This window comes from Lynx canadensis, chromosome C2, assembly GCF_007474595.2.
Source record: "Lynx canadensis isolate LIC74 chromosome C2, mLynCan4.pri.v2, whole genome shotgun sequence".
Classification (NCBI taxonomy): Eukaryota; Metazoa; Chordata; class Mammalia; order Carnivora; family Felidae; genus Lynx; species Lynx canadensis.
In genome coordinates, this window is record NC_044311.2 from 36,607,269 (window position 1) to 36,631,770 (window position 24,502).

At 46.2% G+C, this 24,502-nt stretch overlaps 1 protein-coding gene across 2 annotated transcripts in view; it reads left to right on the forward strand.

Annotated features, from left to right (window-relative positions):
• Positions 1-315: 315 nt before the first annotated feature.
• PXYLP1 (2-phosphoxylose phosphatase 1) overlaps positions 316-24,502 on the forward strand; it is a 73,114-nt gene continuing 48,927 nt past the window's right edge. Inside the window, exons 1-2 of one of the 2 annotated variants that reach the window (XM_030329903.1) lie at positions 316-401; positions 19,833-19,955. The gene's annotated coding sequence lies outside the window, so the exon portion shown is untranslated. Of the gene's footprint in view, positions 402-14,244; positions 14,309-19,832; positions 19,956-24,502 lie in introns of those variants that run through there. The other variant, XM_030329904.1, reaches the window with a different exon arrangement.

Consider the following 24,502-nt stretch of genomic DNA (forward strand, 5'->3'; position numbering starts at 1 on the left):
GCGCGGCGACTCTGTGTGCATGTGGCTGCGGTCCCAGTACACTCACGGTGCCCGTGACCGTGGCTTAGGCACGCCGGAAGCTTGGTGGACTGGCCTGTCTCTGGGGGCTCTTTGGCCCCCCCAGGGTCAGCATCCCCTCCGCAACCCCTTCCGCGCGCTTCTCCCCGCCGGGGCCGCCCCGCATCGGCGTCTCCGGGGCGGAGCTCGAGGGCGCCCGGCGCGGGGCGGGCCGAGCCCGGCGTGGGGCGGGGCCAGCAGGGGGCGCTGCGGCATGCTGTGCTGCCCCGAGGTCGGTGCACGCAGCCCTCGTCTCCCCCCGCAAAGGGCTGAGCAGGCGGCGAGCGCCGAACCGGGCGCGCAGCGGCGGAGCCGGGGCCGGAGCCGGGCCGGGACCATGGACGGTGAGTGGGAATGGTCCGGCGCCCGGCTGGTTGTCTTTTGGGCTGAGCGGCGCGGAGGCTCGAAGCGGACAGGAGCCCCAGGGTTGAGAGCCCGAGGGGATCCTCGGGACGCGCCCAGGCCAGGACGACGGGACTGAGTCTCTGGTGGGAGAGAGGGGCTGGGACGGGCTTCAGAGCACCGGGTCTGAACCCCCCGACTGAGCTTCCTCCTCCATTCCCGCTCCTTCCCCAAACCCCAGCCCCCAACTCGCTGTTTCTCCCCCAGGCCACCCCGGCCTCCGCCCCGCCGCCCCTGTCTCCAAGCCTCAGCACCCTCTAACCCTCTAACTCTGCCAAGGATTCCGGCGCCCTCTCCCGAGCCCTCGCCCCCACCTCCCTCAAACCCGCTGCCTCGGGCTTCTCCACCTCCAGCCCCGCGCCCCTCCGGCCCCGCCTTCCTCCACCGCGTCCCCGCCCCTCCAACCAGCTCCCGCCCGGCGCCCGCGCTCCTGCGCCTAATTCCAGCCCCAGCTGGACCTCCCAGGATCCCGGTTCCCGCGGCGCTTCGAACCTGCTGGTCTCCAGGTGAGAAGGCGGCGGCAACTTCTCCGCGGCCTTTCTCGGGGGTGAGGCTGGCACCCCCGCAGCCGCCTGCGCCCGGCGCCTGCGGGAGTCCCGGGGCCCCGCCGAGGGACCGCTCCGCGCGCGGGCTGGCGTGCCTGGGTGCTAAGGTTGGGGCTGCGTGCTCCAGATCCCACGGCCTTGCTTTTGCTCGTCTGGAGCGATCTAATAAAGAAGCCGGCTTTGTCACACACCAGAAATGGAATTGGCTTAGAGCAGGTTGCTTTCTTTCTGGCAGCAGCGGTCTTTCAAGTTGTACCTGTGGATGGTTCAAGGATTAGCGGTGCAGGAGGACGTGGAGCCATATTTTCCCGCTTCGCTGGGCGTTCAGAAGCTGCAAAGGGGTCCCCCCGGGGAGCGAGGCTCTCACCGCCTGAGTGGCCAGTGCCTTCGTGGGAAGGCAAGGATGCTTTGTAGGCTTTCAAAAAGTAAAATCAGGAGAGGTGTGAAATTAGATCGGTGCAAATGGGGAATCGTGGGGTGGATGGCCAAGGGGGCCTCAAGAGGGCTTCATAACTTGGGGACATTTGTTGCCTATGATGCGGAGCGCCCCCGGTGAACCCGAGTATAGAGCAGACCATGCCCAGCCTAGGCTTACAAACGTGACGTGACTGCAAACGGAGCTTGGCAACAGTTCCTTCTCCTTGGAGGTGTTGGTGCTCAGCCTGGACATCTGTGGGAAGAGAGTTCAAAGCAGATGGTTTGAAAAGCCTCGTGTTCCCTAGAGAGGGGTGGAGATGCACTGGTTACAGCCTGAAAAGCCAGTGCCTGAATCTGCCCGCATCCCTTCTCCTGGCTTTCCTTAAGTCTTGTTTTAAATTAATTGCGTATTTCAGAGAAAGGACATATAGGGGATACTTCTCTTTCAGGAATTAACTCCTGGCCAGTCCACCCTCACTAATGCTTGGGAGGCTGCTGTGGGGCACCAGGGACAGGATGGGTCACTGGGTCTCTGAAGCCTAAGGCTCTGAGCATTTGTGAAACTTGCAGTATCCATAAGTTGTTGTTGTTGTTGTTGTTGTTGTTGTTGTTGTTGTTTTTCTATTGATTGGCCTGAATAGTAATTAGCTCAATATCCTTTCAGCATTGAAGAGTGAATTAATGAGTAATTAGCCCAAGGTCACACTGGGGCTCAGTAGGCTCCCTCTAAGTGCCCACAAATTGCTGAGGGCACCTTCTTAGTCCTCATCATGCTGTTCAGTGGTGAGTTGTTGACTGTCAGATGCCCCACTAGCCAGGAATGCCTTCAGCGGGGAACCATCTCTGTCAGCACGCAGCCTGGCACCCTCTAAGTGATAGGTACTCAGTGTTTTCTCTAGTAAACAAAATGGATCCCCCCTCTTGAATCTAGGCTGAGTCCGTAACTCTTGTTTTTCCATTGTGCTGCACTGTTTTCAAAATATTGTCCTTAAATTCATCAATTTTTTAAAAAATGCATCCTGTCACTGGAGACAGACTCCTTTTTGTGTTTATTTGGGAGCAGAGCACTCGGTTTATGGGTCAGGCTCTGATAGCTGGGTCTCTAACCTCAGTGGGGACTCCAGAATTTCCGTGAAGGAAATCAGCTGTCCTCAGCCTAGAATTGGGGTGAGGGGGTGATGGGCACTCTGGGGAGCTAAGGCTGTTTGCTGAGGGGTGAGGCCCTCGCAGCTTAACCTGTAGGGCCCTGAGTTGTGACTGAAGCTCCCCCCGCCGCATCTCTCATCCATGTCTATAATGGGAAGGAGCACTCAGGGAGACCAAGCAGTGCTTGAAGAGCCCTGCCGGCCGCTTCAGATTGCACCGTCTTTAGTCCAGTGGGTACTGTTCACCCCAACTTTCCCGTGGAGAGCTGGGAGCAGTGCTTCTTAGAGGTTTCTGGCCATGTGGTTTGTGGCTCTGTTGGGGCTAGTGGTTTAGGATGGGGTTTCTGTTTGCTGGAGGTGGCTGTTACCCACCGACAGGTCAGCAAAGTCCAGCTCTTCTTCCTCTGTCAAAGGTCGGCCCTGAAGAATACGACCAGAGGCGGAGGGGGTGGGAATGCCCCGTGCCACCTTTTTTCAGGAATCCCGCAAGGCTGCCATTCAGAACGATACTTGGATGTGGGAACCGGCACTGCCCACGGGTTAAGGGTTGTCATGGGCTTATCTTTCTTCCCCAGACTGTCTCAGTCTCCAAGTCTGGCTCCTACCCAGAATTCCTGCCGCTGAAGATGAAAAATCTGTTTTCTAGAGGAGGTTTAATTAATGCCTGCGGTTTGTGAGTGAGACAGGGAGGGAGGGAGAGAGAGGGCGGTGGTGCCTACTCTCAAGGTGGGTAAGGAGAAGGATGGGAGAATATCCAGGGTCCTGGAAAAACAGCAGGGGTAGACTTCAGCCCCAGGGCATTGCCTTGGGACAGGGCTTTTGGTTGGTGGATAAGGATGTATGCCCACATTCTGGGATAGGGGTTACCAGTAGGAGAAGAGTCACTGAGATAGGAAAAATAGCTCACAGTAGCCTGAAATACGATTTGTTGGGCTCACTGTTCACCTTTCCAGAAAGCCTTGAAGGACAGCTGAGAGCTGGACTTAGCACAGTGAGAGTGCAGAGCTATTTTAAGTTTTTGAATGAGGGTTGCGCTGGGCCCCTTTGGAAATGGCTTGAGTGACATTAAGCTGGGGTTGGCCCCGGGGAGTCACCTCACACCTGCGATGCTGAGGGAGAGAGCCCAAGAGAGTGGCAAAGGAGAAGCAGCTGGCAGAGTCCGTGTGCTGCACTTAGGGGTGAACAAGAGGCAACAGCTGCTTTCTGGTAGGATAGTGGGCCTTTTGACAGAAGCAGCCTTCCAGGGACCTTTTTTTTTAAATGTTTTTATTTTATTTTTGAGAGAGCATGTGCGCGTGCAGGGAAGGGCGGGGGGTGGCTGGGAACAGAGGATCCCAAGCAAGCTCTGCACTGACAGCTTTGGCGCTGACTGCAGTGAGCCCAGTGTGGGGCTCAAACTCATGAACCTCAAGATCATGACCTGAGCCAAAGATGGCCCCTCAACTGACTGAGCCACCCAGGCACCCCCCCCCCCACCAGGCACCCTTCTTGAACCTGCTGGGCAGCCTGGCAGATGGAACAGGGCCTGCTGAAGCCGCCCCCCCACACCAACCTGCAGATCCTGGAAGGCAGCCACGCACGAGGAGGCACCTGTGAACCGGGAATGAATTTCGGAGTCTGCTCTGAGTTCCAAAGGCAGGAGGGTCAGGATTATTTAACTGGACCACAGACTCCAGCCTGCTAGCCTCCACCCGCAGAAGGCTGCTGTGAAGGTTCTTGGGCCTTGGTTAGGGAAACCCCGGGCTTCTTGAAACTGGCTTACAGTTCAATCAGTAATGAAGAGAGGAGCAGTCCCAGGAGCATGGATGTAGATAAGTGATTGAAAAGGCATTGAAAAACTTGGAGGGGCCTTGAGGAGTAGTTCCTGCAGCCATGGGTAGCCTTCAGTGTGTGCTCTGGGCTGGGTCATCCATGCACCTGCCCTCCCTTCCTTTGTCCCTCCCTCCTCCTCTCCTTGCCCAGTCTCATCCTTCTGTACAACCCTCGGGGAGCTGCCTCTGTGCTGGTACCCTGGGGTAGAAGAGAATTGGGGTGACTCAAACATCTAGTAGTAGCAACTAGGAACTTTAAAATTCTGTTTATGTTTGCCCACTTGCCTCCCTAACTTATACATTGATGTTTCTCTATTATGGGGCATCCTTTTGTCATGTGCTTACCACTCTGGGCCTCTGTGTGTAACCAACTTCCTCAGAGAGAGCTGTAATCAATAGCATGGAAACCAGAGCTTTAAAAAACAAACTAAGATGAAAATTATTGCACCTGGTTTTGACACCCCCTTCCCCTCCTCTCTGCTTGTTTGTGGTTAGAGTCATAATTTACACCAAATTTACAAATAGTTTGAATACTATTTGTCCTACCACTCAATTAGAAGGAGACCTGTGTCTTTCCCACTAACAAAACCATAGCTTACTTTCCTAGAACTACCTCATTCTTGGATCCCGTACCAAACTTTAGGCCTTCAGAGATACAGCCATATCATTTTGAGCTTTTAAACTATAAAATAAACTATAAAATAAAATGAAGCTCTTGCTTGCTAATTTTGTCATCTAATATGGGAGAATCTGAAGTTAGAATAAAACATGTTACTGCCTTGTTAACTCTTTATGCTTCTAAAATGAAAGAAGCAGTTGGATTAAGGTGGAAGAACGTTATTATGGTAGAAATGTCTGGAAACTCAAAAATAATAAAGGAGGGACACAGTCTTACAGAAATAAACTGTTAAATTTTAAACATTGTTACTAAAATGTGCAGAGGTATAAATAGGAATTTCTATAGAAGTATAAGCAAGTATAGAATTTTAATGAGTATAGATAAGTATAGAAACTTTAGTCATTTTGTTGAAATATTTAATTAAATATTTAATATTATGATCATACATTATTGTGCTTATGCAGTACCTTACCATATAAAAATTTTTTTTAATGTTTATTCATTTTTGAAAGGGAGACAGAACACAGGCGGGGGTGGGGCACAGAATCTGAAGCAGGCTCCACCCTCTGAGCTGTCAGCACAGAGCCTGACGCGGGGCTCGAACTCCCGAACCTTGAGATCATGACCTGAGCAGAAGTCAGATGCTCAACTGACTGAGCCACCCAGGTGCCCCAGTACCTTACCATATAAATAGGCAACTGAGCCTGTGATCTTAAGTCCTTCCAGCAAGTCTGGGATCTTAGAGATGAGGAAACGGGACCACAGGGTGTTTCAAAAGGCTTCTCCTAGAATGTAGAACTCTTGAGAAGAGAAATATTATGTAAACTTAGGTATTCCTGCTACAGTTGCTTGATAACCAAATGTGACTACATAGTTATTTGAAAATTACAGGTAGTCTCCTGCTTAGGGGTAAAAGTGGGTATTGGCTTTCTTTAAAATGTTCTGCAGGTCAAACAGACACAACCAGCATGTGATCAGCACCACCAGAAACCTCCTGGAAGGATTTCTCAGGGTTTGTGGACGTAAGAGGTTCTCTGCTGATGACTTCCCAGTACTAGAGTACCTGAAGACCTGTGTATTCAGCATAGTACAGTAGTGAAGAGTATAGACTCTGAAGCCATTCTGGCTTGGAATCCTGGATCTGTCATTACTAGTCTTGTACACTTGGACAAGTTACTTAACTACTCTGTGCCTCAGTTTCTTCATTTGTAAAATTGAGATGATGATAAAAATTGAGATGCTATTATTGTGAGGCTAAAATGAGTTCGTACATGACGAGGACTTGGAACGGTGCCTAGCACATGATATGCTTTAAAAATGTTAGCTGTTGGGGCACTTGGGTGGCTCAGTTGGTTAAACGTTAAACTTAGACTCAGGTCATGATCTTCTGATTTGTGAGTTTGAGCCTCGCATTAGGCTCTGTGGTGTCAGGGCAAAGCCCGCTTGGGATATCTGTCTTCTCCCCCCCACCCCCTCCGAAAAAAAGAGAAATAAACATTTAAAAATAAATACATTTTTTAAAAGTAAAAAAATGGTAGCTGTTATTACCATTCACTCATTCCTTAAAAATATGTTTTTGGTGCCAACCAACCTCACCAAGTTGATGGATATAGGAGAATGGACAAGACACACATAGCCTGTCCCAGTGGAACAGAGGACTTGATGCTTAAGTTCACAGTGAAGGACCTGAATGGTAGTGCAGACATTTCCCAGACGCTCACCTGCCTCTTCACCACCTATTATGATCATGAGGGCCTAGGGCAGGCCTATGAAGGGTTGACCATGGCAGGGGGTGGAGCTTATTATCTTGATCAGGTACACTCAGGTGTGATGTTGCCTTGCCCGCTGTTTAAGATATGCCCGCGATTCACAAGCACATGCTGGTTGTTAATGTTTTAACTATCACTCTTGGCCTCAGGTTGTTAGTGGGAAGTGTGATAAGAGACTGTAAACTCAGTATTTACTCACCTGCTTTGCCGGCACTGCTCTTGGTCCTGGTGGACAGCATACTGCCCTGACCACTGGTTCAGACTGGTGTTTCAGCAGCCCTAAAAGCCCCCCCAGTACTGTGAGAGACCCAATTCTGAGTGAGCAATAGCACGGCTGCTTAAGGGTGGCCGGGGGATTTGCACTGAGGCAGAAGGCCAGACCATCATGCTTCCTATATCTGCCATAGTCAGAACCTTCTGGACATGAAGATCTCTGGGGGACTGTATTGATAGGCTTGGATTTAATAACTGGTTCTGGAGAATGGAAGTCCTCACTTGCTCTGTGTGTCCTACAAAGAAACTCCCACGTGGAAGCCTGCCCAGCTAGCTAGCGCCTGCCATCACGGCCTGGCGCAGGCCTCTAGCCATGGACTGCGGACTGGAGAGCCCGTGATCGCTGCCTCAGGAACTTGAGCACCTCTGCCTTGTGTGAATGTGATTGCTACAGCCTTGGCTTCACACTGGAGCACTTCGTGTTAATGTGTCGCCTGTCGGACTGGAAACCTAATAGCTCTCTTAGTGAGGAGCCTGCTTTTATTTGTTTTTGAACTACTGGAATTTGAAGTCAGGGAGATTTTGTCGTTCTTTTTTTTAAATACTTGCCCCATGCTTGGAAAATAAAGAAATGACAAAAAATGTCATTCACTTTTAAAAGCCATTTATTTGTATGCAGGCAGAACTGAGTTAAGCAGAGGGGAACCTGTCTTTAGTTTCCATGTGGTTGGTTCCCCGGGTGCTCTAACTTTTCTGGTCTTGGTTGCCGCACGATTTCCCAGATGGGGTCATCTTTTGTCACCAGTTTGTCTCCATCACAGTTCCTAATGGAAACCTAAACCTGAAAATCAAAGCTTGGATATTTATGATTGAAGGTCATCGCACTGACAGTTGATTTTTTTTCTTGTTGTTGGCTCCATCTTCAAGTTGAAAAATAACTGTTGTCTTTGAGAAAGGCGTATTTCAGGAGATGCTAATGTCAGGCAGGAAGATGCAGGTACGTCTGCCTCGTTCTTGGTTCATCTAATTTCCATGTTAGTAGCATATGATTTTTTATTGGTGCATCTTGCTCTAATGACTGCTGATTATCTTGGAACAGCTGCATTAATTGATGGTGTTTAACAACTCAACGTACAGTAAGTAATTGCAGTTGGCTTGGCTGAACAGAACAGGTTCTTTTTTACTGGCTTTTTCGCTCAAGGAGTGTTTTCTCTGTGTGCTGAATGCCAGAAAGGGAGTTGGGGATGCTTTGCCCCAGTGCCTACCCACCACTCAATGCTCACACTCCCCTGGGACACTGCATGCCGTCCTAGCGTCTTTTCCCACCGCGTGCAGATTGTCTTTGCACGGGCCTGTCTCCTCAGCTTGACGGGGAGCTCCTGGAGGCCGGGGCTCACATCCAGCACGTCTCTCTGACTCTTCAGCCCTGAGCATAAGGACTCGCATGGAATATGCCTCAGTAAAGGTTGGGTGAATGAATGATTGGCTGGTTGCAAATCAGTCAGGTTTGCTTTTAGCTGCAAGTAACAGTCCTACTTTAGTGGTTTAGGCATATAGTGGTTTCTTTCTTTCATGTAACAAGATGTCCAAATGTAGGTGGTTGCTAGCATTAGTTTCAACAGCTGATGTCTGTCTGGACTGACATTTCTGTTATTTTCTTGGCCTGTCCTTCATGATGGTGAGATGACTGCGGCAGGAAGGAAGCGCCAGCCACACTGGTACCTTTGATCAGGAAAGCAGACGTTTTCCCCAGAACACTGAGCAGACTTCCCCTGACATTTCACGTGTCACATGACCAGTCCCAGTTTAAAGGGCCATGTGACTATTTAGCAGGGCACACTGTTGCCAAGAATAGTTGGGTGGGCTCACTGCTAAACAAATAACCCAAATATGCTTAAAGACTCAAATATGGTAGACATTTACTTTTTGCTGACACAAAATCCAAAATGGCTGTTCCTAATTAGTGGGGAGTTCTTTTCCAGCAGGTGATTAAGGGACCCAGGCTCTTAATTCTGCCATGCTTGTTTACATCAATCAGAAGAGGAGGGAGCCTGGAGGATGGTGTGTGGGAGAATTTTATGGGCCAAGCTTGGAGGTGGTGAATTAATTCCAGTGATATTCCATTGGCAGGGGCTCAGACACATGGCCACACCTCCCGGAAGAGAGGCTGGGGAATGTGGTCCAGTGCCTAGGAAGAAGAGGAGTTGGGTTTTATGATTAGCTGGCAGTCTCTGCCACACTGTCCCTCCCACCCCCGCCCAAATCAGAATTCTCTTAGCAAGGAAGAAGGCATGAATATTGAGGGACAACTAGGGGTGTCTGTCCTAGAAGGAAATAGTGTGCTAAGAAGGCTACCTCCCAGAATAGTCTTCATTTCCAGATCATCTGTCTTAAATCCCTGCTTCTGTTCCTACCTTTCGGAAGTGGACCAGAACAATAGAAGGTCCTCATTATCCCTGTTTCTTGACCCCAGGCCTGTTCTTAACAGGTTTAAGGGAATGAGTCATAATTGATCCCCCTCGGCAGTTGAAGATTACCCCACTGGAAATGGGATTCAGCACCCCTAGGCCAGAGGAGCTCTGAGCCTTTGAGACCTTCTTGCCAGTGAGCCTTTCAAGTGCCCCCACTCACCTAGCCTTCCAAAGTTTCTCTTCCTCTTCAGCCCCCAGCCTAGCCCACCCACATCCGGAAGGGAGCAAGGGATGCAGCACAGAGTGACCCCTGCTTCCCACTCAGATGATTTGAGAAATCTTTTCCCAGCCACTTCCTGCTAGTTTTTCTCTGTAAACATTAATAAATGACCCACTTACCTACTGAGTTAAAGTGTTTTGTTCCTGTTCCGTTTGTGGTGGGTTTCTGTGACACGTGTTTCTCCATCCACAGTATCTTTCTTGGTGCCCTTCTTTACTCCCTCCCTTCCTTTCTTCCCACACACACCTACTGAGCCACCTGCTGCTTCCTCAGCTCTGTGTTCGCCCAGCCCTGCAAGCAGTAGCGGGGAAGCTGACCTGAGCCTGTGTGTTGACGCATATGATGGGAGGGCTGTGGTCGCCCAATACTGGGGGGCCTCACCTAGCATTGGGGTCAGGGAAAGCTTCTAGGAGGAGCTGCCTTTTGCGCTGCATTTAAGGATGAGTAGGAGCTAACCAGGTCAGGAAGGCACTTGGGCCAAGCGAGTGGGCACAGACACTGAATTACGAGAAGGGGCATGTGGCGGTTGGGGGAGAACGGTAAGTCCAGTGCGCCAGAGTTCGGGTCCAGCACTGTGGTCATTTACTCGTTTAACAGAGAGCGGTGAACGAGGCAGATAAGGTCGCAGCCCCAAGGGAGCTCAGTGTCTGGGCTGGAAGAGGGAATGAGGCTGTAGGGGAGGGTGGGCGGGCATCCGAGGTGGGCTTGGCTGCTGTCCCAGCCGCTGCCCTGAAGGGTTTGCTGTTGCAGGCTGAGCAGGATGTAGGCCCACTGATTGTGCTGTTCGCCTCTCCTGCCCCGTCCCTCTGTTTCCGATTCATTTCTGGTCCTTTGCCCGGGCATTACTCAGGCCATGAAAATAGAGGCTGGCACCAGAACACCAGCGTGTAGTCGGTGAGGAAAGTCGAAACTGTCATTACATATCAAGGTATATACGCCAGCTGGATTTTTGACGGAGTGCTTTCTCGGAGCCCCAAGGATGAGGTCCTCAAGTTGGTTTACTATTTTTTTCCCTCTCCTTTCAACTCCTGCCAATACTTCTGGCCACTTGGCTCAGAATATGGCCTAGCCGTGTCTGTTACCCACCCTGTGAACACACTGAAATCTAAGTGAGGTTTGCCCTTGCTGTGGGCTGGCCTGTTGGGAGAGGCCGGGTCACCTCTACCGGCCCATTGGGTACTGCTCCACGGTCCATGAGGGTGTCCCTCCAGGCGAGGACTATGTGAGCACCGCCTGAGAAAGGAACTGTTGTCACCAGCAGGCAGGTCTGCTCAATTCCCCGAGGAAATGGGGGCTGTGCCAGGGTTCAGCCCGGCTGTCAGCTGCCTTCATTGTGACGAATGGCCCCAGGGTGGTTTCCTTCTTTCTCTCTACCCAGCCCTGTTCGTTATGGTGGAATTGACGGTGCTAGGGAGTGGGGTGCAGAGAGGAACTTTTGTGCTAGTCTAAGCCCAGGGCTGAATGTATGGCATTGTGTTTCCAGGTAGGGAAATCTCAGTCCATAGAAGGAAACTCCACCAGCCCCATGGTGTCTACTGGGTGCCTTCTTGGTGCTAAAGGCTGTAGGGAATATATAGTAATAAAATGAGAAAAGGAGGATCGTTACTACCTGTGATGTGATTTATAATAAGAAATATATGTTCGTTCATCCTTGTTTCTGGTGCAGACCCCCTAAACTGTGCTGGGACCCAAGAAGGTGTCTTTTGTTATGTTAATGAAGTGATCGTTTTTGAAAGCCCCCAGGTAACTAAGGATGGGGACCGGTTGCCGGGAGAACCAGCCTGTGATTAGGAGGTTGGAACTTTCAGTCCCATCCCCAGACCTCCAGGGAGGGGAGAGGGGTCGGAGGTCAAATCAGTTGTCAATGGCCAACGATTTAATCAGTCATGCCTATGTAATGAAGCCTCCATAAAAACACAAAAGGATGGGTTTGAAGAGTTTCCAGGGCGAGCACTTGGGGGTGCGGGAGACTGGCACCTTGGGAGAGAGCATGAAAACTAGGTGACCTTTCCCACATGCATATTTTTCCCTGTGCACCTCTTCCATCTGACTATTCCTGAATTCTGTCCTTTTATAGTAAACCAGTGATCTAGTAAGTAAAATGTGTCTCTGGGTTCTGTGAGCCACTCTAGCAAATTAATTGAACCAAAGAGGGAGACAGACCTCCAGTCAGAAGCACAAGGGACAACCTGGGTTTGCCATCAGCCTCTGAAGTGGTGAGGGGTGGGGGGAAGCTGAGCCCTTAACCTGTGGACTCTGACGCTATCTCCAGGTAGGTAGGGTCAGAATTGAGTTGAGTTGTAGGACACCCAGCTAGGGTCAGAGAACTGCTTGGTGATGTGCGGGGAAAACCCGTACATACACTAGACTTAGGTACGAAATCCTTAGTACCCTAAGTTCAGTCCCTTCCACAACCCCAGAAAGTGGGTGATTTTATATTCCGCTAGAATGTAAGCTCTGTGAGGGAAGGGATTTTGGACTACTTTGGTCACTGCTGATCCCCAGCTTCTATAACTGTGCCTGGCGTATTGCAGAGGCTCAGTAAATATTTGTTGAATGAATAATCGAACCACCATTTACAGGTGAGGAAACCAGCTCAGAGAGGTTAAGTAACTTGCCTGAGGTACTGCAGCTGGTAAGCGGTGGAGTAAAAGGCCGGGCTCTCAGTCCCAGGGAGGCACCATGAGCTGTGACTTGGGGTCCCAGCCCCAGTGCCCTTGGAATGTGGGCTCCTTCCAGGATAGCCCTGGAGGAAGGCCTGCAGCCTGTCTGGCTGATACTCTGCCCAAATGCAGCACAAGCTTGGCAGAAGCTAGCATTTGTATGGTGACGAGCCGCAAGCCCCCAAATGTCAAAGCTGGCAAGGTTGTCTGCGTTCTTGGCTGCCAGTGCCTTGCTGTAAACTCAAGGGTGAGATGTATATACAGGAGTGTATCTGTCAGCTTCTGAGTGATGTTTCTATGTTGCCGCCTTCATCCTGTCAGGCGTGTGTTCAGGAACCTTCTGTGGCTCCCTCCTCCTACAGCAGCCTAGTCTGGCCCCACTCATTCTCCACCCTGTTCACTGATGAGTGACTGCATAAAACCTGTCATCAGTCAACAGTGTAGGGAGGGGTGGATTCTGCCTCTGCATGTGTACCACTGGATACGTTATTTATCCTCCTTGAAATGCCTGCTCACATCAGGCATGCCCACTAACATCCTACCTGCCCTGTAGCTTTAGCAGTTTCTGTCTCTTCCTTAAAGCCCCATCTGACCATTTAGCCCATGTCCCCTTCCCTAACCCCTGTAGCCTCAGTCTGTTTATATAGTGCATTTCCTAATGGAGTTCCTGGAGCCCTGGTTTCTTTGGGTATGATGGGGCTTCTGCTGAGTGGGGCGCCAGACCCCTCCCAGTAAACTATGATTTTATCTTTCTTACACGTCAGGTTTCATGTTGCATTAGTTTTGAAAGGAGGTACTCTTTCAAAACCACTCGTCTCTCAATAGCTTAGGTACCTGCCTTGTGACTTCTTGCTTAACTAACATTGTTTAAAAAATAATTTAAATAGGGGCGCCTGGGTGGCTCAGTTGGTTGGGCGTCTGGCTTCGGTTCAGGTCATAATCTCACATCTCACAAGTTCAAGCCCCGCATTGGCCTGTGTGCTGACAGCTCAGAGCCTGGAGCCTGTTTCGGATTCTGTTTCTCCCTCCCTCTCTGCCCTTCCCCCACTCTAACTCTCTGTTTCTCTCTTTCTCTCTCTCCCTCCCTCTGAGAAATAAATAAACATTTAAAAAATTGTTAATTTAAATAAATTCTACAGCTTTTTTTTCCTGATTTTAAAAGTCATAAATGTTTAAGAAAATTTGGAAAATGCAAGACTATAAATGAGAAAAGAAGTCTTCCAGGATGCTACCACCTGCTTCACGAGTTGCAAACCAGTCTTTCCCCCTTGCAGTTTGTTTCAAAGCAGAGTAAAATTACTGTAGTCCCAGCCATAACCACTCCTAATATTAAGGGTCTATTTTCTCTTTCCAGGGTTTCTTTAAGAATTGTCACTTTTATTGATTTAAAAAAATAGCACTAAAGAGTATAACAGTAAAAAGTCTCACTCTCAGCCCTGTTTCAGATGACTCAGTCCAGTTTTGTAATGTTATCTTCTTTATAACGTAATTGAGCTCAAACTGTATATGCTGTATTATAGCTTGCTCTTTTGACTTAACATTTTCTGTCATTACTAACCATTTGTTATTTGTACCATAACACACTGTAAAAACAAAGCATTAAATATGTGAGTAAATATTGAAAAGTCCACAGTAGAGATAACCACTATTAACTTGGGGACTGTCTCCTTCCAGACCTTATTCTGTAAGTTTACATGTTTTCTTAAAATTTCCTGGTATATGTTGAGTTGTGCAAATGTTTGTTTTACCTTCAGAGACACCTATACAATAGATAAGCACTGTATCTATTATGCTGCTGAAATAGAGAACAAAGGCAAAAGAAAAAAATTAAATTTCTTTATAGTTTAGAGCCCACTGACAAGTCCTTGACACGGGCAGAGTGACCTTCCTGTAAGAGCTCAACCCCCTCGATGATGACACTTTGCTAAGGGCAAAAGGCAACCTTAGCTTAACAGTGGCCTCACCTTCAGGATCCTGTAAGTCTACGTTAACATATAAAAATTTCCTTGGAAACTTCCTTTATCTCTGCTCCCCAAGATACATGTTAGCAGTCATCCTCCAAGCACATGGCCCACTGATATGCATCTAAAGGGTCTCATGACTAGGGTTTTACTAGACAGTAGTAAAGGACCTTTTCCTAACAGCTAGCCTCTCAAGGTCCTGGAAACCTTGCTTCCAAAATTCCTTAGAGACTTATGCTATCCCTAACCCTCTCTTAATCCCAGTGCAGCTCTTCCTACCCATAGGCCCTATCCCCATGCTTTACTAAAACCTCCTGTTTGCACCGAAGAGGATTCAAGAATTCTTAAAAAAATTTTTTTTTTCAACGTTTATTTATTTTTGGGACAGAGAGAGACAGAGCATGAATGGGGGAGGGGCAGAGAGAGAGGGAGACACAGAATCGGAAACAGGCTCCAGGCTCTGAGCCATCAGCCCAGAGCCTGACGCGGGGCTCAAACTCACGGACCGCGAGATCGTGACCTGGCTGAAGTCGGACGCTTAACCGACTGCGCCACCCAGGCGCCCCTTTTTTTTTTTTTTTTTAATTTTTTTTTTTCAACGTTTATTTATTTTTGGGACAGAGAGAGACAGAGCATGAACGGGGGAGGGGAAGAATTCTTTCTTAACCATTCACTCCGAACCCCACCATTTCCACATCACTGCCACTTGCACACTCTCTCTCATTCATTTTTCACTTGGCAGAATCTGGAGGTTTGTCCACATCCACACCTAAGCCCATCTCTTTCTCCTTTCCCCTCCCTTCCCTTCTTTTTTTAAAAGATTTTATTTTTAAGTAATCTCTGTACCCAACGTGGTGCTCAAATTCACAACCCCAAGATCAAGAGTCACATGCTCTACCAACTGAGCCTGTCAGGTGCCCCCCTCTTTCTTTTTAAAGGCTAAATCCTGTTCCATTATATGAACAAACTGTAATTTTCCAACCATTTCCCTCTGGGGTACATTTCAGTTTTCAAATTTTTATATTTATTCTTATTGCTGCTTTATACATATGAATAAGCATTTTTGGGGATTAGATACCCAGAATACAAATTCCTGGGGCAAAAGGTATGTGTGTTTACTGTTTTAATGAGACCACAGTTCTTCTTCACAAATACTGTTCCACTTAACCCTCTTACCAACAGTGTGTGAAAGAATGTATCCCCCCCCCCCCCACCCACTGGGACTAACGTCCACTAGAGACGGATGATCTTTTTATTTTTTTGCCAATCTGAAGGGTGAGACATACGATGTCATTTTTAAATTTGTATTTCTTTCCATCCAGCTTTTCCAAGCATATACATACACACATTTAAAAAAAAAAAAATGGGTCGTGCAGGGCATGGCTCTGTATCCTTTTTTAGTTTTTCACATTAAGTCACATTAAAATGTTCACATTTTCTGGGTCATTGCATGGTCTTCAAAAGCTCACTTGTTCAGGGGTGCTATTTCACTGAACGGTGCAGATGACCTGGAATGTTCTTTATCTTAGTTTATTTAAGTCCTTAATCTCCAGCAGCCTGGGGAATGACAAGTAATAGAAAAGAAGGGAAAGCAGAAGGAGCACCTTCTGTGGGGGATTGTGGGATCTGCCCAGGAAATGAGGCAAATTAAAATCTGAATTAGATGTTTGCTCAGGGGCTCATCCCTTAGGTATTTGGCAGGGAGGTGCCTAAAGTAAATATCACCATGAGCTCTTGTTTTATAGGGACATTGAATACTATCTGTTAAATATTAAGAAGCTTCACCTGTTTCGTGTGCTCCATTAAAAGTGCACAGCTTTGTTTGTTGTTGTTGTTGTTGTTGTTTTGGATAAGGAGATTATGATGCTCCCAGAGCATCTCACATCGGCGGAAACATCCGGGAGGCAGGGTGGTGTGAGGGACATCGTGTTGAACTGTCAAGTCTGAAGAGTTGGCTTCAGATTCCAGCTCTTCCCCCGACAGCTGTGTGTAAACCTGAAGAAGACACTCAGACCTGTTCCCGGGGGTCTGTGTGGTGTGAATGACCAGGGTGTGAGTGGCTTTGGACAGCCTGATGGAGGGTAGGCTAGTAGTTAGAGGCCAATTCTAGCTCAGTATTATTGAGAACAATAAAAATGAGCACCGTCTAATAGCAGGATGGTATCATAAAAAATAAATATTTGGTCTTTGCCCCCCAGTTCAGGGCACACAGCTCCTGGAACACGGAATCTCCAGAGTGCTAAGAGTATCTTTTAGGTGCTAATGACTGCTGGTCTGGGGGTCAGGAGAGGGGATTAGATAAGCTTCTGGATGGGAGCTGGTTGCCTGGAAGGCCAAAGCACCATTAGAGGTTTGGACTTTAAGCCCCACCAATGGCCTATGATTTAGTCCGTCATAGATGAAAGGAGACCTCTATAAAAACCTCTCAACAGCGGGGATTTAGAGAGCTTCCGGATTGGCAGCACATCCGTGTGCTAGGAGGGCAGCATGCCTGGAGAGAGCATGGAAGCCTTGTGCCCTGGCCCCACACCTTGCCCTGTGCATTCCTTCCATTTGGCTGTTCCTGAGTTGTATCCTTTATATAATAAATCTATGGTGACAGCAAGTAAAATGTTCTCCAGTTTTGTGAGCTGTTGTAGCAAATTATTGAACCTGAAAGGGGGAGGGGTTGTGGGAGGCCCCACCTCTGACTTTGTAACTAGATTAGACAAAAGTGGGTAATTTGGGGACCCGGTGCTTGTAACTGGCATCTGAAGTGGGGGCAGTCTTTGGAACTGAGTCCTTCAACCTGTGGAGTCCGACACTAATTTGGGGTAGTCGGTGTCAGAATTGAATTGTAGGACACCCAGCTGGTGTCCACAGAGTTGGAGAATTGGTTGGTGTGGGGGGAAAAAAAAAAAAAACATTTGGTGTCAGAAGTATTGTGAGTCAAAACAGCTGAGCTGTATATGTTACCAGTCTCCAGAAATGTTCTGACACATAGTCAGCCAGGTCTGTGCTAGGCTTTGTCCACCAGAGGCACGCTTGTGAACAGACAGACCCTATCGCTGCCGTACGATGGTTTGTAGTGAGTCACAGGAGACAGCCAGCCAACTTTTCAGTGTAGTTGATTGATTATGTACTAATAGTCCCGGAGAGTGTCCTGAAGGAGAGATACAGAATGACTTGAGAGTGTCAGACAGGACCCTGATCTAGACAGGGGAGTTCAAGGGCAGCTTCCCTGAGAAAATGATCTTTGAGCTGGGGTCCGAAGGCTGATGGTGAGTTAGCTATGTGGGAAAGGTGGAGGGGCAGAGGAGAGATAGCAGCCTGCTGGCTGGGGGAAGGCAGAAAGGATGGATTGCCGGTGACTGTAGTGAGCCTCTCCTCTGCACATTCATCTGTCCATTCAGCCATCCAGCAGACATTGATTGATTACCTGGGCCAGGTACTGTTTGTGGTACTGAGGACAGAAGAATAGGGAGCAAGACAAAGTCTCTGGCCTCATCACTACTGCTGCGTAAGAAATCATCCCCACATTTGGTGACTTAAAACAGCCATCATTTCACTGTTATCCTCATGGTCTGGAGGTGGACAGGGCCAGCTTGTGTTTCTCACGCGGGTCTCTCACAGTTATGCAGGCAGTGGGTGGTCTAGAATCATCCAGATATTCCCTGACTCACATGTCTGATGCCTGGGCTGGGAAGCCTCAGTGGCTGCCTGGGTGTCCCTGTCTCCGGGTGGCCTCTCACATGGTCGCTTCAGGCCTCTAAAGCAAATGGTCCAAGAGAGAGCAAGCCAGATAGAATCTCATGGACTTTGCTGACCTGGTCTTAGAGGTCACACAGCATCATTTCTGTCCCATTCTATTCACTAAGGTAGTCCTGAAGCCTGATCAGGGGAGCTAGAACTCCCTCTTGATGGGAGATGTGACAGAAAACTTGTAGATGTGCTCCAGAACCCCCACACCCTCACCTTCTGCTCCTCCTAGCTTCTTATCCTTGGCTTTAAACCTACCCACCTGCCTCAGCTCACCAGCATCCTCCAGAGAAGGCAGTCTTATGGCCTGCATCCTGGCTCCAGCATGCCCCTTGGGGGTCCCACCTTCTTCCCCTGCCCCAAATAGCTCCAGAAAGGAGAGTTTTCTTCATCTCCTTTCTTGGTGGGAGATGGGGTGGGGGGCGGTTGGTGCCTTTTGTGGACTCGAACCCCAGGCATCTACCCAGCTGACCCACCTCCTAATTGGGTCATCAGAGGACATGCATGGACACAGGCACCAAATCCCCAAGGAGCAAGGCTGTTTTGTGAGGCTCAGAGATGGCCAGGATGACTGGTAGTCGTACCAGTGAGCCCGGACTGACAGTGAGCCTTGTAGGCCTTGGGCAGGGTTTGATCAGCATCCTAAGAGCATTATGGGTAACTGCTAAATGGCCAGAGTTTTGTTGACCACCTTCCAGGAGGATTATAGAAGACAGTCCTATGATCTCACTTACACGCGGAATCTTAAAAAAAAAAATGAGGTCATAGATATAGACAATAGATTAATGGTTGCCAGGTGGGGGTGGGGCTGGACAAAATGGGTGAAGGAGGTCCAAAGGTACAAAATACCAGTTATAAAATAATTAAGTCATGGAGACGTAATGTACAGCATGGTGACTATAGTTAGTAATACTATATTGTGTATTTTAAAGTTGCTAAGAGTAGATATTAAAAGTTCTCGTTATAAGAACAAAATTGAACTATGTATGGTGATGAATATTAACTATGGTGAGGAATGTTAACTAGGCTTATTGTGGTGATCATTTTGCAAAACATACAAATATCAAATTATTATGTTGTGCATCTGAAACTAATATAATGCTATACGTAAATTATACCTCAGTGAAAAGAAGACAGACCTCTGGGAAGACAAGATTTTGCATTATGTCTTTAAGTTAATGTTAGAATTATTTATTACAAAGGACTTTCAGTTTGTTCCTAGTTTCAGAAAAGGAAGCATAGATCTCCATCCTGATTAAACGAGTTATAATAACACCAATGATATGGCAGTCTGTGGTCAGTTATCATAAGGTAGGTGGGCAGAGCCAATCTTCTGTAGCCAAGAGTTCACACCACTGTCAGCTGAACAGAGTTTACAGCAAACATAACTACCATTATGATGTCCTGTAACACCCAACAAATAGTGCAACAGTTAACAATCAATAGTGCCCAAGTAATAAAACAGCAAACCTTGGAAGATGACTATTAAAACAAATCTCTAAATGTTACAGGATAGGTCTTTGCTCTCTTTAGTAGACATACTCAGAAACTCAATTTAGAAACTTAATTTAATGATGATAATACAGAATAAGTATTGGTTCATTTAGCTTACGTTTGTGGAAACTGATATGTAAACAGAACTCATGGCCACTGCAGTGCCCTGCATTCTCAAAAACACTTGTGTGAGCAGCTGCCTCCCCCATGGTTCTCATTAAATACCATTGATTTATCTATCTGTTTGTTTGTTTGTTTGTTTGTTTGTTTATTTATTTATTTATTTATTTATTTATTTATTTTATAGAACCCCTAGTGATTTACAGGTAAGTATGGCCTGCTCTGGAAAACTTGAAAGGACCTACCGTCCTCCGAATGACATCTTTGTTTCAAGACCTCTACTTGTCTCAGCTTCAAGTTAGGTTTCAAGGTAAGTACCATATTCCAGATGACAGAGTGGTTTTAAGATGTAAATGACCAGGTCTCTCCCGAAAATGTTGCTTGATGATAAGTTTATGGGGCTAACCCCAACCTGCACATTTATTTTTTTTTTCTTTTTCCAACCTGCACATTTAAAAATTCCTAGAAAACTCTTGCTTTGAGAAAAAAAAAAAAAGATTTTATTGGTATATTTTCAGATGGTAGCAGACCAAAAATGGAAAGGAATTAATCATTATTGAGCTATTATTGATAGGGTTTTGGAGTGGCGGTAGGGTCCGGAGCATATGGCCAAGAAAGAAGTATTAAGATGTCTGGCTCAAAAAGGTGATTTTATTAAAGCATGGGGATGGGACCTGTGGGCAGGAAGAGCTGCCCCAGGACTGTGAAGAGAGACTGGGGTGGTAAAGTTAAAGGAAGTTTCCAAAGGGACTTTGATATGGTAAAGAAGATTCATGGATACTGGAGGCCTAGCTCTTGTCAAGCGAAGGTTGTTTTTCCCCCTAGCAAAGTATTAACATGAAGACAGTAGGGAGTTCCTGGAGAAATGTCATACTCTGCCAGCCTCAAGTATTTGTCAGTGGGCTGCAGGTTATAAGGAAATTTAATTTTATCTGCCATTTCCTTCTGCCTTTGTTTCCCACATCATTACGGTGTTTTATGTATATTGGTTTAATCTTATTCAAAAGCCTATATGTACAGGTAAGTATTATTGTTAAGCTACTGTAACAAATTCCCAAAGTTCAGTGGCTTAACACAAGCCCACTTGTGGAGTCCAGTTTGGCTCCAAGATGGCGGTATTAAGGATGGGGGTTCATGAAAGTGGTGGGACCTCTGCTCCACCCAGAAATTTGGGGACCCAGGCTAGCGGAATCCCCGCCTTCTATAATATGTTGTTCCTAAGTGTTTTTTCCTCTTTTCTTTGGATTACTTTATTTTTTTCTTTAATACTGCACATTTCTGTTTATTCAGTATCAAGTCCTATCCTATCTTCTTTCCTTTCCAGTTGTATTGAGATATGATTGACATATAACATCGTATTAAGGTGTACAACATAATGATTTGATATATGTATATGTGTATGTGAAATGATCACAAGTTTGGTTAACATCCATCTCCTCAACTATTTGTAAGTTTTTTTCTTGTGATGAGAACTTTAAAGGTTTACTCTTTCTGGGGTACCTAGGTGGCTTAGTCATTTGAGCGTCTGACTCTTGATTTTGGCTTAGGTCATGATCTCAGGGTCGTGGGATTGAACCCCACATGGGGCTCCTCACTGAGCATGGAGTCTGTTTAAGATTCTCTCTCCCTCTCCCTCTGTGCCTCTTCCTCACTTGTGCAAACTTGCTCTCTCTCTCTCTCAAATAAATAAAAATGAAAAAAAAAAACAAAACAAAAAAGATTTACTCTTTCAGCAACTTTCAGGTATACAATAGAATATTGTTAACTATAGTCACCATGCTATCCATTACATCCCCAGGACTTATATATCTTGTAATCAGGAGTTTGGACCTCTTGTCCACCTTCACCCATTTCCCCTACCCCATCCCCTGCCTCTGATAACCACCAAACTGTTCTGTTTCTATGAGTTTGGTTTTTTTTTTAGATTCCACATATAAGTGAAAACATAATGCTTTTAAGGTCCAGACATGTTGTTGCATATGATAGGATTTCCTTCTTTTTTCAATGACTGAATAATACGCCATTATATATATATATATATATATATATATGTTTGTTTTTTTTTTTTGCACATTTTCTTTATCTGTCAGTGGACACTTAAGTTGTTGCCATGTCTTAGCTATTGTAAAAAATGCTGCTATGAACATGGGGTACAGATATCTCTTCAAGATGCTGATTTGGTTCCTTCAGATATATACCCAGAAGTGGGATTGCTAGATCATATGGTAGTTCTATTTTTAATTTTTGGAGAGACGTCTATACATTTTTCTCCAGTGGCTGTGCCAATTTACATTCCCACCAATGGTGCACAATAGTTCCCTTTTCTCCACATCCTTGCCAGCACTTAGTATCTCTTGTAAAATAGCCATTGTTTTGGTAATAGCCATTCCAACAGGTGCAAAGTGATATCTCATTGTGGTTTTGAATTGTATTTTGTGTTTCTCTGTAGATTAGTAATGTTGAGCATCTTTTCAAGTATCTGTTGGCCATTTGTACATCTTCCTTGGAGAAATGTTCATTCAATTCCTCTGCACATTTGTTTAATTGAATTATTTTTTTGCTATCAAGTTGTATGAGTTCTTTATATATTTTGGATATTGATCCTTTATCTGATACATGATTAGCACATATTTTCTCCCATTCCATAGGTTGCCTTTTCATTTTGTTGACTATTTCTTCCGCTCTGCAGAAGCTTTTTAGTTTGATGTAGTCCCACTTGGTTATTTTTGCTTTTGTTGTCTTTGCTTTTAGTGTCAAATCCAAAAAGTTATTGCCAAGACTGGTGTCAAGGAGCTTACCCCCTGTGTTTTCTTCTAGGAGTTTTATGGTTTCAGGTCTTACATTTAAGTATTTAATCCATTTTGACTTGATTTTTGTGGATAGTATAAGATAGGGGTTCCATTTCCTTCTTTTCCATGTGGCTGTCCAGTTTTTCCAACACCATTTATTGAAGACACTGCCCTTTCTCCATTGTATATTCTTGGTTCCTTTGTCATAAGTTAATGAACTATATGCATGGGTTTATTTCTGGTATCTCTGTTCTGTTCCATTGGTCTCTGTGTCTGTTTTTATGCTAATACCATACTGTTTTGATTGCTGTAGTTTTTGATATAGTTTAATGTCAGGAAGTGTGATCCTTCCAGCTTTGTTCTTCTTTCTCAAGAGTGCTTTGTTTATTTGGTTGTTTTGTTTGTTTTTTGTGGTTACATACAAATTTTAGGATTGTATTTCCTATTTTTGTGAAAAATGCTATTGGAACTTTGACTCTGTAAATTGCTTTGAATAGTATAGCTATTTTAACAGTATTCATTCAGCTGATCATCACAGAACATCTTTCTATTTATTTGTGTCTTCTTTAGATTTTTCCATCAGTGTCTTAGTTTGCAGTATATAGGTCTTTCATCTTGCTAGTTAAATTTATTCCTAGGTATTTTATTCTTTTTGATGCAATTATAAACAGGGTTGTTTTCTTAATTTCTCTCTCTGAGAATTTGTTGTTCGTGTATAGAAATGCAACTAATTTTTGTATATTGATTTTGTGTCCTGCAACTTTACTGAATTCATTTCTTAGCTCTGACAGCTTTTTGGTGGACTCTTTAGATTGTTTTATATATATATATATATATATATATATATATATATATATCCTGCAAATAGACACAGTATTATATCTTGCATTCTAATTTGGACGTCTTTTATTTCATTTTCTTACCTAATTGCTCTGTGAAGGACTTCCAGTACTATGTTGAATAAAAGTGTGTGAGAGTGGGTGTCCTTTTCTTGTTCCTGATCTTAGAGGAAAAGCTCTCAGCTTTTCACTATTGTGTATGATGAGTACCATTGACTTTGAGGTTTATGTTTAATTACAGCTTTAACCTAAGCCAAATCAAAGTTTTGGAGCTTATAACAGCGTTAGTCTCTACTCCATTGGAAGGGAGCTTGGACCAGATAGCAATTCAGCTTTCTTCCCGAGCTAAATGCCTGTGATTCTGTGTGACAGTGTTCTTAGCTCTGTTATTGTAGAGTTTGTAAGTGCAAAGGAGCTCCCTAAAAAAGGTTGAGAGCTTATTTTGGGATATGGACCAGAGAATCCTTGGGTCTCAGGTACATGAAGGGCTCCTAGAGGTCACCCACATCAGCCCCCCTCCCGCCCACACACAGCATTGCCAGCAGGTGGCTGCCCACACTTGACCCCCTCCTTGAGCAGGAGGGCTCATTCTGTACTGATACTGATGCTGCCAAACCCCCTCTGGACTGTCAGCAGTTTTCTAAAACATATTTCGAGGGCATGGAGTTCCTGCCCTCGGCAATGGCAGTGATTGTCTACGAGGGACCTGGCACTCCATGCCTCATCGTGATCAAGTCACGGAATGAGCCGGCAGTGAGCCCAGGGTTTAGTCAAAGCTCTGTCGGTAAGCGTGCTTCTAGCCTGAAAAAAGCCCTCCTTGGGCAAAACCCCTTGATCTGTGGCATGCATCAGTGCTCTCATTCACGCATCTGTCCAGAACAAAATCCTGTTTCTGTGTAGTATTGTTAACACAGACAACACAGCTTTCAGAAAGCAGAAGTGGCCTTGGCAACCTCCATTTCCAGGTGTGCCTGATTCACGTTGCACAGCTGTGATTCTCAGGCCCTTGTAAGCTATTTTTATTTTCTGCCTGTGAAATTTGGCTTTCAACACGCAAACCTTCATTGTAGGCTTGTATTTCTAGTTTTTCAGCCTTGCCTATTTAATGTTCTGTGCTTTCCTTGACATTTTAACAAACTTTTAATTGACACAGTTTGCTTGCAAAATAAAAAAGAATCAGCTAGCTGTATTTTTAACGTGGCTTTGTGATGAGTAAATCATGCCAACTG